This window comes from Vanacampus margaritifer, chromosome 11 (assembly GCF_051991255.1).
Source record: "Vanacampus margaritifer isolate UIUO_Vmar chromosome 11, RoL_Vmar_1.0, whole genome shotgun sequence".
Lineage (NCBI taxonomy): Eukaryota > Metazoa > Chordata > Actinopteri > Syngnathiformes > Syngnathidae > Vanacampus > Vanacampus margaritifer.
This window is the reverse complement of record NC_135442.1, coordinates 22,573,530-22,589,092: the sequence shown is the minus strand read 5'-3', so window position 1 is coordinate 22,589,092 and position 15,563 is coordinate 22,573,530. Positions and strand designations below refer to the sequence as shown.

At 40.4% G+C, this 15,563-nt stretch overlaps 1 long non-coding RNA gene across 1 annotated transcript in view; it reads left to right on the top strand.

Moving 5' to 3' along the window:
- The first annotated feature begins 12,298 nt into the window (after positions 1-12,298).
- Positions 12,299-15,563, top strand: part of LOC144061008 (uncharacterized) — a 29,625-nt gene continuing 26,360 nt past the window's right edge. The window contains exons 1-3 of the long non-coding RNA XR_013296060.1: positions 12,299-12,362; positions 14,112-14,179; positions 14,445-14,608. This is a non-coding gene — a long non-coding RNA (uncharacterized LOC144061008). The remainder of the gene's footprint in view (positions 12,363-14,111; positions 14,180-14,444; positions 14,609-15,563) is intronic.

Genomic DNA, 15,563 nt, shown 5'->3' with positions numbered 1-15,563 from the left:
TGACATCTGAAATGTAGCTCTTGTCTCATGTTTATCTTTGTTTTAATGCATATGTTCTAATGCATATGTCCTTAGTCTTCAGCAAAAAAAAAGGAGTTGTCCTAAGTATACTTTTCCAAGAAACAATTTTATAAAAATGCATGCGTAAGTTAAATATGTAGCGCAGCTGTCCAGAATCAAGTGAATGTGACGGGTTTAACCCATATCTTTTTGGTGTATAGTCTCTGTATGTATATTCTGCACGTGTGAAGACAGAATTTTTTACCCTGAGGTCAAAATGTTGGCACCAAGTCAATTGGAAGTAAGGAGAAGAAAAGGCTGTTGAATTATTGAAAGCACAGGGAACAACAATAAAGAGACAAGAATAAAAGACCCCCTTAGATAAATGCCACCTTGACCTCTCTCCCTTGGGATTTATGCCAGTCAGCTCTTCTATAATCACCCGGATGAACACAAGCTATATACAGACACTCACAATATAGATATAGAAATGTGAAAGCAATTATAAAATAATGTTCATGTAAATGTCAGCAACCTTCCTAATTTACAGTTCTCTTTGTGGTAAATAAAGCAGTATTGTATTTACTTCATTCTTTCAATGAATGATACTTTAGTAATCCAAACTTAAACACAACGGGAAAAAAAGAGCATCCATAAAACACCTGGAAATTGATGTAAGAGCCCTTAGATCGTTGAGACAAAATGAGTGTGGCTTTGTTCCCATTCCGTTTACTTAGAATCAGATGATACATCTAAACGGCTTTGTGATCACAAATCTTTTGAAGCTTGCACCATTTTTTAAAACAATGCTGTACACCCTCTAGATATTTTATGACTACCATTGCTGGGGGTAGGGGGATCATTCAATGCCGTGCACAGCAGGAACGAGGATAAGGGTAAAAATAAACAGACTAAGTCACTTCTCAAGTTCAAGCAAATGCATCCCCTGCTTTTATGTCTTGCTTTGGCTAATCTTCACAGGCTACCGTGGTGTTGAGGACCAAGTGGGGGGTTTGGAGGAGACCACAGAAGTGTGGCCTGATTTTACCTCCCGCAGTCCTGTGCTTACCCTTTTTTGAGGGAGGGATTCCCCCTGACTTCCTGTGCATAATTGTACCCAGCTGTTTCACTGGGGATAAGTAGGGCCGCGGGGACAACAGTTTTGTAATTTTGGAGTGATGGTAAAATGGAGACAATTGGGACAATTGGTAGCAGGCTACAAAAATTAGCATTCCTTGGCTTTAGAGATCATTAAACTTGAAATAGCTGCAAAGTACCCTAGGTACTGGGGCCTGAGAGATAAATTGTCTGAGTGAGGGATGAGAAATTATGTAAGTAATGGAACAGAGGTCAGGGGATCAGGGGCTACAAATGTGCTTGATGAGTTTAAAACCTGCCATTCGGAGGCCTTATATATATTTTATATATGCCTTTCAGGTACACCGTTTATCTGGGTCCATAAAGTAAAAACACTGCCACAGTTTGGCTTTAGCCCCTGGTGCTAGGTAGCTAGCTCCCTAGCTAGCTCCCATGGTGTTCGTTCACCTCGGGAGCTAGAAAGCTAGCACCGGGGACTAAAGCAAAACGGTGGCAGGGTTTTTACTTTCTGGACAAAGATAAATGGTGTACCAGAAAAGCATATGTATTGGGGATCTTTTCAGGCTCCCTAGCTAGCTCACATGGTGCTCATTTACCTCCTATGGAGCTAGCCAGCTTGCACCAGGGGCTAAAGTCAAACTGTGGCAGGGTTTTTACTTTCTGGACCTGGATTTGCCACCTCTGATGTCATCTACAACTAATATGAGTACAAATATTTTGTTACTGTTCTAATTACCTTATTATTTTATTAACATCAAACGAATAAGGGGTAGGACTAAGTTAACGTCTTCTTACGCCTTTTGAACATATAAACTATTTTCTTTCTTCCTATTCTTGTTTTCTTTTTAATTCAATTCATATTTTATACTCATAATGTGTTTTCTTTGTGTTTATATGTTCAATAAAGAACCCCCCAAAAAAAAATTCTCGTATCAAAATTTTGGACTGGGGGTCATGCATATATTGTATTGAAAAGTGCGCAAGCTGTATATATATATAAAAAAAAGACTTTAAGTATGTGCTAGAGAGAGCTGAAAACATTACTTAAATCTTATATGTTATTAAATACAATAATTGCAATAAAGTGAGTTGTAAATAAACAACTGTTTTATCAGAGGCCGATTTATTGCGCTCAATTTGATTTAGTTGTTCACAAGAACATGACACATACGATACCAGATATGAAAATATAAAAGTAATTTTTATTTTACCTATTAAAAATATGTATGTGACAGAAGTTACTTCCCAATTTAATGCTAATATATGACAATTTGAAAGCTAAACCCATATGGTTTTTAGTAATGAAGGGGGATTTACAGAGAAACCCATACTATACTTTTTTTTTTTATTAAAGCAAATTCCATCTCATGAGCTTACCATTTCAACTCAAGGTACAATACTACCACATTCAGTTAACAGCTTCTCTGAATTGAAATTTTGCCCTTTCATCTTAACTTCAGTAAGTGAAACTTCATCCCGTGGGGCATAAAAAGAGGTTGAAAAAGGAAGTGTGCTAGCTGCTCCACTACTCACAGCCTATTCCCACACAATATTGTAAGGCTTTTGCAGAGGCTCTCAGGCTGTTATAAATCATCATAGCTTCCATCTGAATCAAAGGGATGTTTTCCCCCTTTGAAAAGAATGGACATTTCCTTTTCCAAAAGAGCAGCTACCTGGCCTCACATACATTCTGTTGCCTGAAAACAACAAACACCATAATATTGTGTTTCCACTCACCTGCACAGCCAATTTCTGTACTACTTGTCCTGGAGCCTCAGCTGCATTTGGGCGAGAGAGTACCCCAACAATGGTTGCCAGCAAATCACAGGACAAATATACACAAACAAGTTAATGGCCATTCACATTCAATTCACTATGGACAATTTAGTCTTAAAGGATTCTAAACTCATATACAGTACTCCAAAAGTAAACTTTTTTTTTTTAATTAAATTTTTTTTAAAAATGATTTTAAAAGTAAAACTACTGGCCGCCATGTTTTTTTTTAACACGTCACTAGTAGTGGTGCAACGGATCATCAATTGATCTGTGGTCGATTTGGAACAGGGCCCCACCGTTCAGATCGTGCACAACCACGGATTAGTTAGTGGGACGAAAACCCAACAAAAAACAAAGTACGCATTCACAGTCGATACCATTGTGACATTTCAAGGAAGCTGTAACATATTCAACATAACATGCTAAGCCTAACTTCAAAATAAAGTTTACCAACTGCAGTAATACGTTGATGGCAATGTAAATTGCCTTGGAACACTTTTACTTTGAAATTAGCCCACGTCGTAGCGTGATGGCTAGCTTGACTTCCCTTTTAGACATTTCTTTATTGTAGTTGATTGACATTGTAGTTGTGACCAACATCAACACAATGCTATCCCGAACTCATGTTCAATCGCTAATTTAGGACGCTAAGAAACCGCTAATAAATGACGCCGTATGTTTTTTTGTTTCATTGTATGATATGGTAGAAGTCACCGACGTAAGTGGCTAGCGGCTAGCTGTTAGCATTACCCACGGGTGCCTAGATGGTAAGTGAGTTTGACAGCTGTTACCCTGCTTACGATATGCTTTTTCAATATTCTGGACCAAGGCTTTGTTATTCTCTCTCCATGTTTAAAGGAAGGGAATGTGCCTTAAATTGCACGTTGATTTACATTATATATATATATATATATAAAATAAATAGAACCTTGTCTTCATTTATTTTATCAAACACTTTTGCCCACTTTGGCACTTTAAAAAAATGCTGAGGAAATTACAACTCCCCTCAGTACCGTCTAAATTTCTCATAAGCCATTACGGCAACCCAAATAATCGCTACAACGGTAACACATAAAGTTGAACAAATTCACCTTACGAACGATGGTCCGGAACGTAACTCGTTCGTAAGGTGGGGAGCGTCTGTAATTTCATTGTTTGTAATCCACCCTAGCTAGATGATTTATCTAGTTTAAATAGTTCAGAATGTTGAACCAGTCTGTAATCTAAATTGATGTTTATTCACCTAAATTCTTTCTGAGTTAACTCTGTTTTTCAGTTCTTCTAAGTGAGAGAATTAATTTTATTTTTGAAAGCCCCAAATTGAGTGTAACATCTTCATCTCAACAATGGCAATTCTGATATAAAAAATACAAAATGTAACACTTCTATTCACAGTTCAATATGTTCCAACACTCCAACCACTGGCAGAACATAAACTCCCTGCCCGTGACGTGCGGTGATGTTCTAGACTGGTGAGGCACCGACTCCTCTGTAGTCAGATATAAAAATGTGAATCTATAAAAAATATAAAAGACAGTATTTAAATTTTGATCTTTATTAAAACCTTTGTTTTCAAATCTCTTTTAATTATGCTTCAATCAGTTTCACACTGTTCAACAATGTGATAGCAAGAAAATCAGGGAAGGTATCATAACGTTTCTAACTTGTCCAAATCGTTAAACAATTAAACAAATTATGATTAATTTATTGGAACGAAACCTTCAATACAAGTGAATGGAAGGGATCACCAGGGAGTCCCGCTTCAAGATGGTGGCTAGGTCTGCAAATCAACTAGTCGAGACTTAATCTAGTGGTGATATATGTGCATTGGAATAGCGCCACACTTCTTCTAAACTTTGCACAAATGGAGCTCAGCCCTGCCATCTGTTGGCTGTGGCACAGTACTTTAAGGGCTCCACTGTGTACTTTGAATTACGTCGCTTTTCTATTTGACAGAAAGACCAAATATTTCACTCATTTATTAATGTCCATAAAATACAAATTATATGTGCGATCATTTTTTTTTATATTTTCAGAGGTTGACGTGGGCATACAGTAGAGATGGATTTTCATATAGCATAATGGAGTGTTAATGCATCTGTCACATGAAAATGACCAAAATGTCCCCACCGTTTACACCATCTTTCAATAGATGTTATTTGCATCACTCAAACTGCGTGTGGCAATTAGCGCTGGTGTTAGTGAATTAGACGCTGTTTATCACACTGAGTCTTATTTGCACAGAAGTGGGCAGTTTCTCCACCAAATATATGAATACTACCTCATTTAAATATGCGCAAAAAACACCGGCGCACTGGGACACATTGTGCTTGACAGCACAGTTAGTCTCTTATCCTTTGTGGATCAGGTTAGCATCGCACAAAAGCCACACAAACCTTTAGTGGATTTGACACAAAGTTTTTTTATAAGTGTACATAGTTTTTAGTGTTGATCATATTTTAGTAATGGTTTGCGATCCTCAGGGCTTCATCAGAGGAAGCCCTTAGGAAGCCCTCTGATCCAAGAGCTGTGGTCGGCCTTGGATGTGGTCCGGCCGGGTTCTCGGCTGTGCATGCAGGCACCTGCTGCACCGCTGCACTGTGGACTCAATCAGACCTGTCACCAGACCTCACTCTTGAGGAGGGCACATAAAATACATGGGGGACCAATTATTGTTTTGACCCTACAAGACGGTACCTACTTTGCTTTGCTCCATATTTTTGACGGCCCTATACTCTACTCTATGCAGTGCACGCAGTCAATATTCTTGAATGGCGCCCTTAGCATCACCCACTAGCAAGTATGTATTACCATAAACAACGTTTATCCTACAATACATATTCTGTACAGTGAACCTACCTCAAGCACTGAATCATACTGGCAGCTGTATTGCCTGTGAAGCAATCTGTGAAGATGCGTCGTTCATTTGCTCCTTGGAGATGTTTCACCAAGTCATAAATCACAGGATTAATACTGAACCATTACTTTTGAATGTATTACATAATTCTAACTTAATGACGTGAAACACTAAGTTGCATTTATATGTATGAAAAGTGCTGTATAAATTATGTTTCATTAACTGATTGACAAACATCTACACTTGTTGGTGACGGTGGTATTAAGGGAGTTGAAGATTTAGCTGTATAAGCAAGATCATGCTTAGTAGTATAATTTTTGGGCTCCATGTGTATAAAATGTAGACACGCTTAAAAAAAAAAAAAATTTTAAAGAAAAAACTTTGCGGATGCACTGAAATGTATTTCCTTGTTGCCAGGCCACAATTGAACTGAGACAGACCTCCATTTAGTAGGTAAACGGCACATAGACATCATTCTGCCCGACTCACTTACACTTAGAGAAATCTACTCTCTGCATATATCATATTATCATATCATTTAATAAACAAAGCTCCAGCCAATGATGATTATGTTGGGCCCACCTCACAGTACTACTATACTTATTTTATTCACTTCATGCCTACTTTTCATTGAATAAAAAAAAAAAAACATGTCTTGCTTGAAGATATTTTTTTTAATTCTTCTCCTCCAATAATTTGTAACTATAACAACCAGCCAAAGCCAGGTGCCGCAGGGCTTCGTCCAACCATGCTATCGTTAGAGCTCCCGACGCAAGTATTTTGTGGCATACACAAGGACCACAGAAGGACCCCGCTGGGTCCTTCTGTGGTCGATTCATTTTGTCACGGGGGTTAAGTTTGGTGGAGGACCTAAACGTAGGGAAGCAGGGCAAGGAGGCAGAGGTAATGTTAAAAAAAACGAATTTAATTATACAAAACAAAAGCGAACTACAAATGGCAAGTAGAACAAAATTTGGAGAGGACAACAAGGCAAAAAACTGGCAGCATGACGGGAGAAAAACGACAATGAACCTACGCAAACAGAGGGGAGACAGGAGACTAAATACACACACACGCTAATGACACAAAACACACTTGGGGCAAGACACAAGTGGCTGAGGGCACTGATTGGTTGACACGAGGAAGGACAGGATTACACTTAACAAGACCAAGGGAGACACACAAGGAAAAACAGAACCCAAACATGACAGTACCCCTCCCTCAAGGGACGGCTCTCAGATGTCCCTAAAACAAAATGGTCCAAAAACAGGGCAGGCGTAAGGGGGTACATAGGCGGGAACCTGGCCCACCCATCAGGGCCAGTCAGGAGCGCGTCCCGGACGCCAGATGAGGGGAGACCGGAGGCGCCGGTCAGGAGGGAGTCCCGGACGCCAGACAAGGGGAGCCCGGCGACACTGGTCAGAAGGCGGCCGCAGGACGTGCGCCGCCGGACGGGGAGCAGAGGACGGCCGCAGGGAATGCGCTCCGGACGAGGAGAAGAGGCAGGCCGTGCGCCGCCGGACGAGGACCAGAGGACGGCAGCAGGGCGTGCTCCGCCTGTCCACAATCATAGGCTTGAGGCTGCCATTGGAAGAGGCGAAGAGACTTGGCACGACAGCGGCCGAGGCAAGGAGGCCAGGGGCTGCAGTTGAACAGGCGAGGATGCCCGGGGCGGCAGCGGCACAGGCGAGGATGCCCAGGGCGGCAGTGGCACAGTTGAAAAGGCTCGAGACTGAGGCTGCTGTAGAGCTGGGACGGGGACTTGAGGCTGCCGTGAAGCCGTCACGGGGACTTGAGGCTGCGGCAGACGTGGTTCGGGGACTTGAGGCTGCGGCAGACGTGGTTCGGGGACTGTCTGACCTGTCACCCAGAGTGCCACCAGCCAAAGCCAGATGCAGCAGGGCTTCGTCCAACAATGCGATCGTTAGAGCTCTGGAGGCAAGTATTTTGTGGCATGACTACGCTGGGTCCTTCTGCGGTTAATTCATTTTGTCACAGAGGTTAACTCTTTGACTGCCAGACGTTTTCAGAAAAGGGATGCCGTAGGTGCCAGCCGATTTAAGCATTCTGACTGATCTTTCAAGGTCCACAGAAAATTTTGTGTTTGGACTATGGAAACACACATACTACCAAATGAAAGATTAGACTCTCATCTTTCATCAGAAAAAAGTTTGTTTCTACCTTATTCCGTTTTTCAGTAGTCAACAATAGAAAATGGTTAGTTTCACCGAAATGCTCTGTTTTGAAACAAAAAACGGAGAAGACAAGCTTTTTTTTCATGCACACTAGTGAATTGTACACTTCTTTTTGTCCATGAATGATGCCACAAACACCTAAATAGTGCTTTACTTCTGTAAAACACTACCACCAACAATGAAAAAGTGTTTTTAGATTGCAAAATACGTTTATTTCCATTCAACAGTGTAACAATTTGACAAAACAATTTCGCAAACTATTTACAAATGTGTGCAACCGTGGTACTATTTACAATTGTGTGGATGTTTCAAATACAGTTTATCTTTTTGTAACACTTCCCTGCGTGCAAGGAGACGCAGCAGGATTTGCACAACAGATTCGTTTCACTGCGATTGCCCCTTTCGCGTGCAGACGTTACACTTTCTTGACGGCCTTTTTTTCCGGGGAATAGCAAGTAGCAGACTGTACCCACTCCTCCGATGAATATGCATTGGACTCAGGATACTCTTCATCATCCGATTGAACGTCCGCCTGTGCAGAAGTGCTCGGTTGTGCTCCGCGTTTTCCGGTGTTAGCATCGCTAGCCGGTGAGGCTTTATGACGTGGTCATAGCCGCCGCGTCAACGCTTCGAACTTCGGGGTCAACGTTTCCAACTTCGGCGTCAACCTCGGAGCCACCATCATCATCATCGTCGTCATCACTGTGCTCTTTAGCATTGGTCGATGAGCTGCTTGCAACCGATCGCCATTGTTCGCTTCCTCAGCCATTTAGCTCCGCCTCACGTCTTCTACTGCCGCGTCAACGCTTCCAACCTCGGACTCACCATCATCATCATCGATGATGATCATCGTCGTCATCAATGTGCTCTTTAGCACTGGTCGATACTTTTCGTCTTTGAAAAAAATGCTCAAGCGTGAGCTGCTTGCAACCGGTCGCCATTTTCGCTTCCCATCCCCAGCCATTGTCCCCTCTAGCTCCGCCTCACGTCTTCTACTGACGCCTACTGAAGACATTTAATATTTTCAATTTGTGGTTTTACTGTTTTTGAATTTACTTATAGACATAGCAATGTGATATAATCATGAGTGTTTAAAATAATACAGTGGAATAATGATTTTGTGAACTTTATTTTATCCTCTCACCCTCAAAGCTATTGAAGATAGGAATGTGCATGATGTTATTTAGAGCCTTTTGGCATTAGAGACTAAAAGTCTGGGGTTAGATCCTAATTGCATTTCTCCCCCAGTCAAGAAGGGGAACTGAATGTAAATGTCTGTTTACTAATAAGATTACACCTTTGTTCAACCTGGAATCAACATGTCTGTATGTAAACTTCTGCTTACTAATAACATCACGTCTGCTTGCTAATAACATCACACATTTGGTCACTAGGAGATGACATGTCTGCCCTTTGTTCAATCAAGAGCCGGGAAGAGGAACCTTTTATCTTTTGAGTATAAATGAGTCGATGTTCTGTAAATTGTCACACACTTGGGGGGATCCACGTTGCATTCTGATGTGGTGTCCTGACTGTGAGGGCTCTAAATAAATTCTTGCAAGAAAACTTCTTCATCAGATCCTGAATACAATTATTTTGGACACGCAAAGATTACACTTAATATAGTAATTTAATATTCCTTCACTACCCAATCTTGTCAAAAGAGAGTCATTGCTGCCATCTAGGGGCCAAAAATAGTCATTAGGCTAACTAGATCTGCTTGAAACTTTCACCACAGCTGGCCAAGGCTTTCCTCCACCCGTTTTCAAAAAAAAAAAAAATTGGAGAACGTCTTTTAACGTCCTTGGCGGCCCTCCGTAGGATTTTACTAAACATTATTTAACGTTTTTGGCAGTCAAAGAGTTAAGTTTGGTGGAGGACCCAAACGCAGGGAAGCAGGGCAAGGAGGCAGAGGTAATGTTAAAAAAAGGAATTAAATTATACAAAACAAAAGCAAACTACAAATGGCAATTAGAACAAAACGTGGGGAGGACAACAAAGCAAAAAACTGGCAGCATGACGGGAGGAAAACGACAATGAACCGACGCAGACAGAGGGGAGACGGGAGACTAAATACACATACACACTAATGACACAAGACGCACATGGGGCAAGATACAATTCAACAAATTTACAAGTCAAGTCAGCCATTACGCCTTGACGCGCTGCCGGTAACAACTTTAAAATAAGAGCGTACCAAGGCATTGATGGCCATATATTATTGGTATAGTAACGTTTATTTTGAAGTTAGCCTCACCCCGTGTTACCTTTAGGAACAAGTTTTTGCTTTGACTGTCTGATGTGAGGTAGCGGCCCAAGGCTAGCGATATACAGGGCCAGTGCTGGTTCTGGCAGGGCCACTACCTTAAAAGGTTTAACGTAGAACCCTGCATTAGCTACAGCATTATAGCACAGTGTCGTCCACTTGATTGTAATGTTGAAACGTTTTTTTTTTTTAATCTAAGAGGAGTTTTGTCGTTGTGAAAGTGGCTGCGACAAGTAAAGCAAAGTAAAGCCCCTCTGCGGTGTGCGCAAATGAAGCACTCGTGTTTTCATCTCCACCGAGTTTATGCAGTTCGTCAGAATGGGGACTGTCTTTGTGTTTCTGTAAAATAGGTAAATGTGAGTTTAACAATTGGCTTGAAAGAGTTTTCTAGCTGGTTGGAAGAGGTAGCAGGCGATAGACACTCGGCTCGTTGCAAAGTATGCAAAAATAATAATAATAATAAAGTTGCAGACTTTGGGCGTGAAGGCCCTCAAGTCACAGGCGAAAGCCAGAAAGCACCAGATTGCTATGACTTGAAGTTGGTCGAAAAATGTTCTCATAATGGTCTAAAAAGGTCTAGAAAAAGGTCTAAAATTTAACCTAGTGATTCCTGCAGGATCCCTGTTTAAATATTTTGTTAGGCTATTGCGCTATGCATAGTGCTCCATAAATTAAAGAAAGGCTCAAGAATGGTCATAATCAAACAACTGTCATACGTTGTTAACACCACTGTGCTGCAACGAGTCTAATAGTCTTGCAAATCAACACATTGTGAAACATCCACTATTATATATGAAACAGTATGTTAACACGCCACACGCTGAAGAAAGAAAGCAAAATCACTTTTTAATGACCACTAAATTGTTCAAGAAAAAAATATTTAAAAACTGAAAGACAATAGGAATAGTCATATTTGTCTGCACGTACACGATGTGAAAATGGATAAAAAAATAAAATTGTTACATAAAAGGTGAAATAATATATCAGTTTTTTCTGATTAAGTAGATAAAAAATATGTATGTTTGTCATGAGACATTATTTAACTTGTGTGATTAAATAAAATAATAATATTAATAAAATAAAAAAATAACAAAATAGCTACCAGTTATTAGGAAGAAAAAGGCCACAAGAGTAATGACAAATTGTAAGCGCATTGAAAGCCTGGCCCATAGACATAATTAAATAAAAATAAAACCAGAAATTGATTTTTAAACCCCATGACACTTCTTGTGATGAAAATGAATTTTCTCTCTTGTAGTCATGTAACTACTTGACTGTCTCACATCACTTCTTGTGATGAAAATAAATTTTCTCTCTTGCAGTCATGTAACTGCTTGACTGTCTTACGTCACAAAGACACCGTTTAGTCATCCGTTTGTCAACACAGTTAGAAAAGTTAGTTTAATAAGTAGAACACTAATTGCATGCCTTGAATTAGGCATAAGAAGGCAAAAAATAAGGAATCAATTTCTCCCTCAGAATAGAATTGTTTCATGCAGTACACAAAAGCATATATGAATTTTCTAATATTGTAACTGATTCTTAATATGTGAGAGGCCTCACACATGAAATAAATACTGGATATATGGTGGTTTGTGGCACATACAGTATGTCATCTGTATGTAATTTGTGTAAATTCGTAGCACAGACATTTAAGTGAAATACTGTTGTTGGTGCTCTTAATTACCAGAGGGGGGGGCGGTCCGTCGGAAGTGACGTACCGTCCGTCGGTCCATCGCCGACGGACCCACGTTTTTCTGCCGAATGATGAATGACGCAGGGGTGAAAAAAATGGCGGAATAGTAAAGACGGAAGTGGGTTTTCATACGTCAGTGTAATCGTCATAGGTAGGCAGTCCGTCGGGTACGACGGTTGCTACCTAGCAGCGGAGTTGCTTGTTTGTTTGCTTCCATTGCATTGAATTGCATTGACGGCAGTGACTGTATACAGTTGAATGTATGGAACCGCTTTGTGCTGCCTGTACAGTAGGTGGCGGTCTATGCATCAGAGCTGTAAATCAGCCACTAAACTAGAAGAAGAAGACAATGAAGAAGAAGAAGCCGCCGCTGGCTCGCCACCGAAGAAGAAGAACAGACAACTAAAAAGAAGACGAAGGCGCTTGGTTCATACAAAGAGCAAAACTGATGCCATTATGACATTAGATGATAATGTAGGTAATTTTGTACTTTAAGAGCCTCAGGGACAGAGGAGAGTGTTGGTAACCGAGTCACCAAGGCCATCAGGGACCTTAAGGGCTACCTAAGGAACTGCGAAGTGTGAAGTCTGCGTAATGCGACAATTGACTCGTTTCCACCATCACTGTTGACTGCCTTCCGGTGTGATTGTGTTGCACGTTTGTCTGAGCTTCTTTGAGAAAATGGTCTCTGGCTGTTAAAAAAAATGTAATCTGCGTCTATTTTTAGATATGAATTATAGTGGAATATCCCCCTCTCGCTTTGTTTTCGACTTGATGATTTTCATGCAGTATTTTTCTATGTTGGTTGGCAAGCACTATAACTCCTCTTTCACCGCCCAAAAAGTGTTGAAAGCTAGCTTGCTTTATCTCCCACCTAATTTTGCTTGTGAAGGGTAGCTTGCCGTGGTTTGGGGGTACTTCCCGCTCCAAAAATTGCATGGGAAGCCAGTGAGCAAACCAAATCTAATAAAATTTATGCAAAGGCGAAAAGGACTTAAAATATAAACAATACCCCAACCCTAATTTCTTGGGATGGGTACTCTTTTTAATACAATAGTTCATCAACATACGTATTGACAGTATGAATGTTTCGGGAGTAACTCAACTCCCCACTAACCCCGCCAGCCAGATTGATTGAGTAATTCTGCGAGAACATAATTAATTGCAGTATCCATTCGTCTATTAGGTTGGTTTGTTTCCCTCCACCATTAGCGCTTATTGGTTTGGTCTTGCCTAAACAACGCCTGATTGGTCCGATCAAAAAAAAGATCGTCTGCAAACCTGTCAGCGGGAGCGGTACAAAATGCATTCTCCGGAGTTTGTGAACTCACAAATACCGTGAGAATAAATCTTGCTGGCAAGGTTAGCTCCCCACAATTTACAGTGAGAATGAACAAAAATGGACGTTGGACTTGTTTTTTTCTTTTTCTTTTAAATGGAACACAGAATATATAAAATATATTAACAGACATTAACTTAATACTCAAAGTAATATGTGTAGCGTAATGCCAAGAAACGCTTTTATTTTGACATTTTTCCCGTGAGCGTTTTGCCAGTCGCGGTGCAACAGATGACTTGACTCGTCCTTCGGAACGTTGCCGTTGCCTGCCGTTCTTAATGCCGGCATAAACTATTTTGAGCAAAGTCAACAGAACTACTTGGTACAGAAATCACGTTCGATCGCCAATTAATGGCACTAAAAGAAGAATGTGTATTTTAGGCGTTTACAGTGTTAGCGTGCTAACGGTACTAGTGGCTGCAGCTAGAATCATCGGACTACTTTTCAAAGGCAGTCTAATCGACGGGATGATTTGCACACTTTGATGTTGACAGCCGGACACAGCTGCCGTTCCTACAGATCAATTTAATAGACCGTGCTCACTCAATTGTGCAGTTGACGGTCGGCAAATTCTCAACTGTGGTTCTGACGTCACTTTGTCTCACAGACCAAAAACTATTCAACTCAAAATTTAATTTCATACAAAGTATCGTAAGTAAGAGTAAAAATCAGTCATGGAATAAAGACGGGTAAAACAAAAATAACACTGAATAAATGAATAATCATCATAAGTGGGTAAATGAATAAGTCAATAAAATAACACAAGTAGTTAAGTAAATAAAATAAATAAATTAATAACAAAATACAGCAGGCACCGCAAAACATTGAAACAATTTAATTTCAAACTATTCTTTAAATTATTTATTTTAGGTTTTTTATGCCAGCCTAGGCAGGAGCAACAGGCAACCCAGGTCCAGCTTGACATCGAGATCCACCAGGACAAAGTTTTCCAGTAAGGATTCATGTTTATTTTCAAACCTTAAAGCTAGGGCTGTCATTTGATTAAATTTTTAAAAATCTTTTTTATTCCCAGGCTTTCCATAGTGAACTCTTGATTAGTCACAAACTAATCACATATTTTACATTTGTTTTAAATTTTCAGCATATTTTTTTTTGTTAAATAATATAAACGTGAACAAATATCTTTACGTAATACAATATGGCTGTATATTTTACTCCATTGACCTGCTCCTAAAATGTAACACCCCGCTTCCTAGCTCTGCTGCAGTGGAGAGGATGCTCTCAACAGCCGGCGAGACCCTGGCCAGCGGCAACTTCGAGAAGCCGGTGTTCCTCAAGGGGAACCTGGCCTTTTTGGGGTACCCCAGCTACAAAGGGCATCTTGAGGAGGATAAGCAAGCAGGGGAAAATAGATAAAAGGGTTAGAGGTTTTAAAATTCCTGTGTGTGTGTGTGTGTGCGTGCGTGCGTGCGTGTGCGTGCGTGCGTAAAGTTTTCCAAAATATTTCATATTTTCATCTAATTTACTTGCCAGCAGTTGAAGAAGGGGAGTATTAGTGTTTATTTGTATTTACTTACAGTGACTGACAGTAATGACGTAATGCCCACCTTTGAAGGTCGTTTGAAGGTAAATTAAATGGCTGACGCCATCGAATAACGAATGATGGACCATTATGTAAAATGCCCACCTCTGTTAATTACACTATACGTGTGTCGCTATGGTACTTCCCTTTATCGCTGTCATAATGCTTCTGGAGTTGCGATGTCCTGTAATAGTTCTTGTTGGAACAGAATTGTCAACAAATCGCTCCTCATAGCGGCCATTTTTCGGCAGATCTCTACTGTTATTTTTATCTTCATCAGTCTTGTCAAAGTTGTCAAACCTCAAATGAGTTCCACGAGGGACATGGACTTGCAAAAATGCTAACATCATGTTCATTGTGAAGGAAGACACTTCGTGAACTGCTTCCTGCGGTACCTCCAAAATAAAAGTCACTACACATTCTAGCTGTCAAGACCTTTATTGTGACGAGACAACAGTGCCTCTAACTGTGCGCTAAACACATTTTCATGAATGGACTTAGTGGAACCTGCTGTAAGCTTACTTAGAGCCTTGAAACTAATAAATAAATTGTAACGCAACAGATTTCACATACAATAACGATAACGGCGTTTCAAATATGGGGAGAATAATTTGTTAGATAAGTCCGTTTATGAAAAAAGAACGGAGTTACTAACGCCGTTATTCTAAACATCAATATTCCCAACACTGGTGAGCAGTAGCACGACTATAAATATTCATGTATTCGTTCCACAAAATCTGGGCAACTGGAACAGCCTCAGTGTTCAACATCAGCACCAAGAAGTTACTATCAA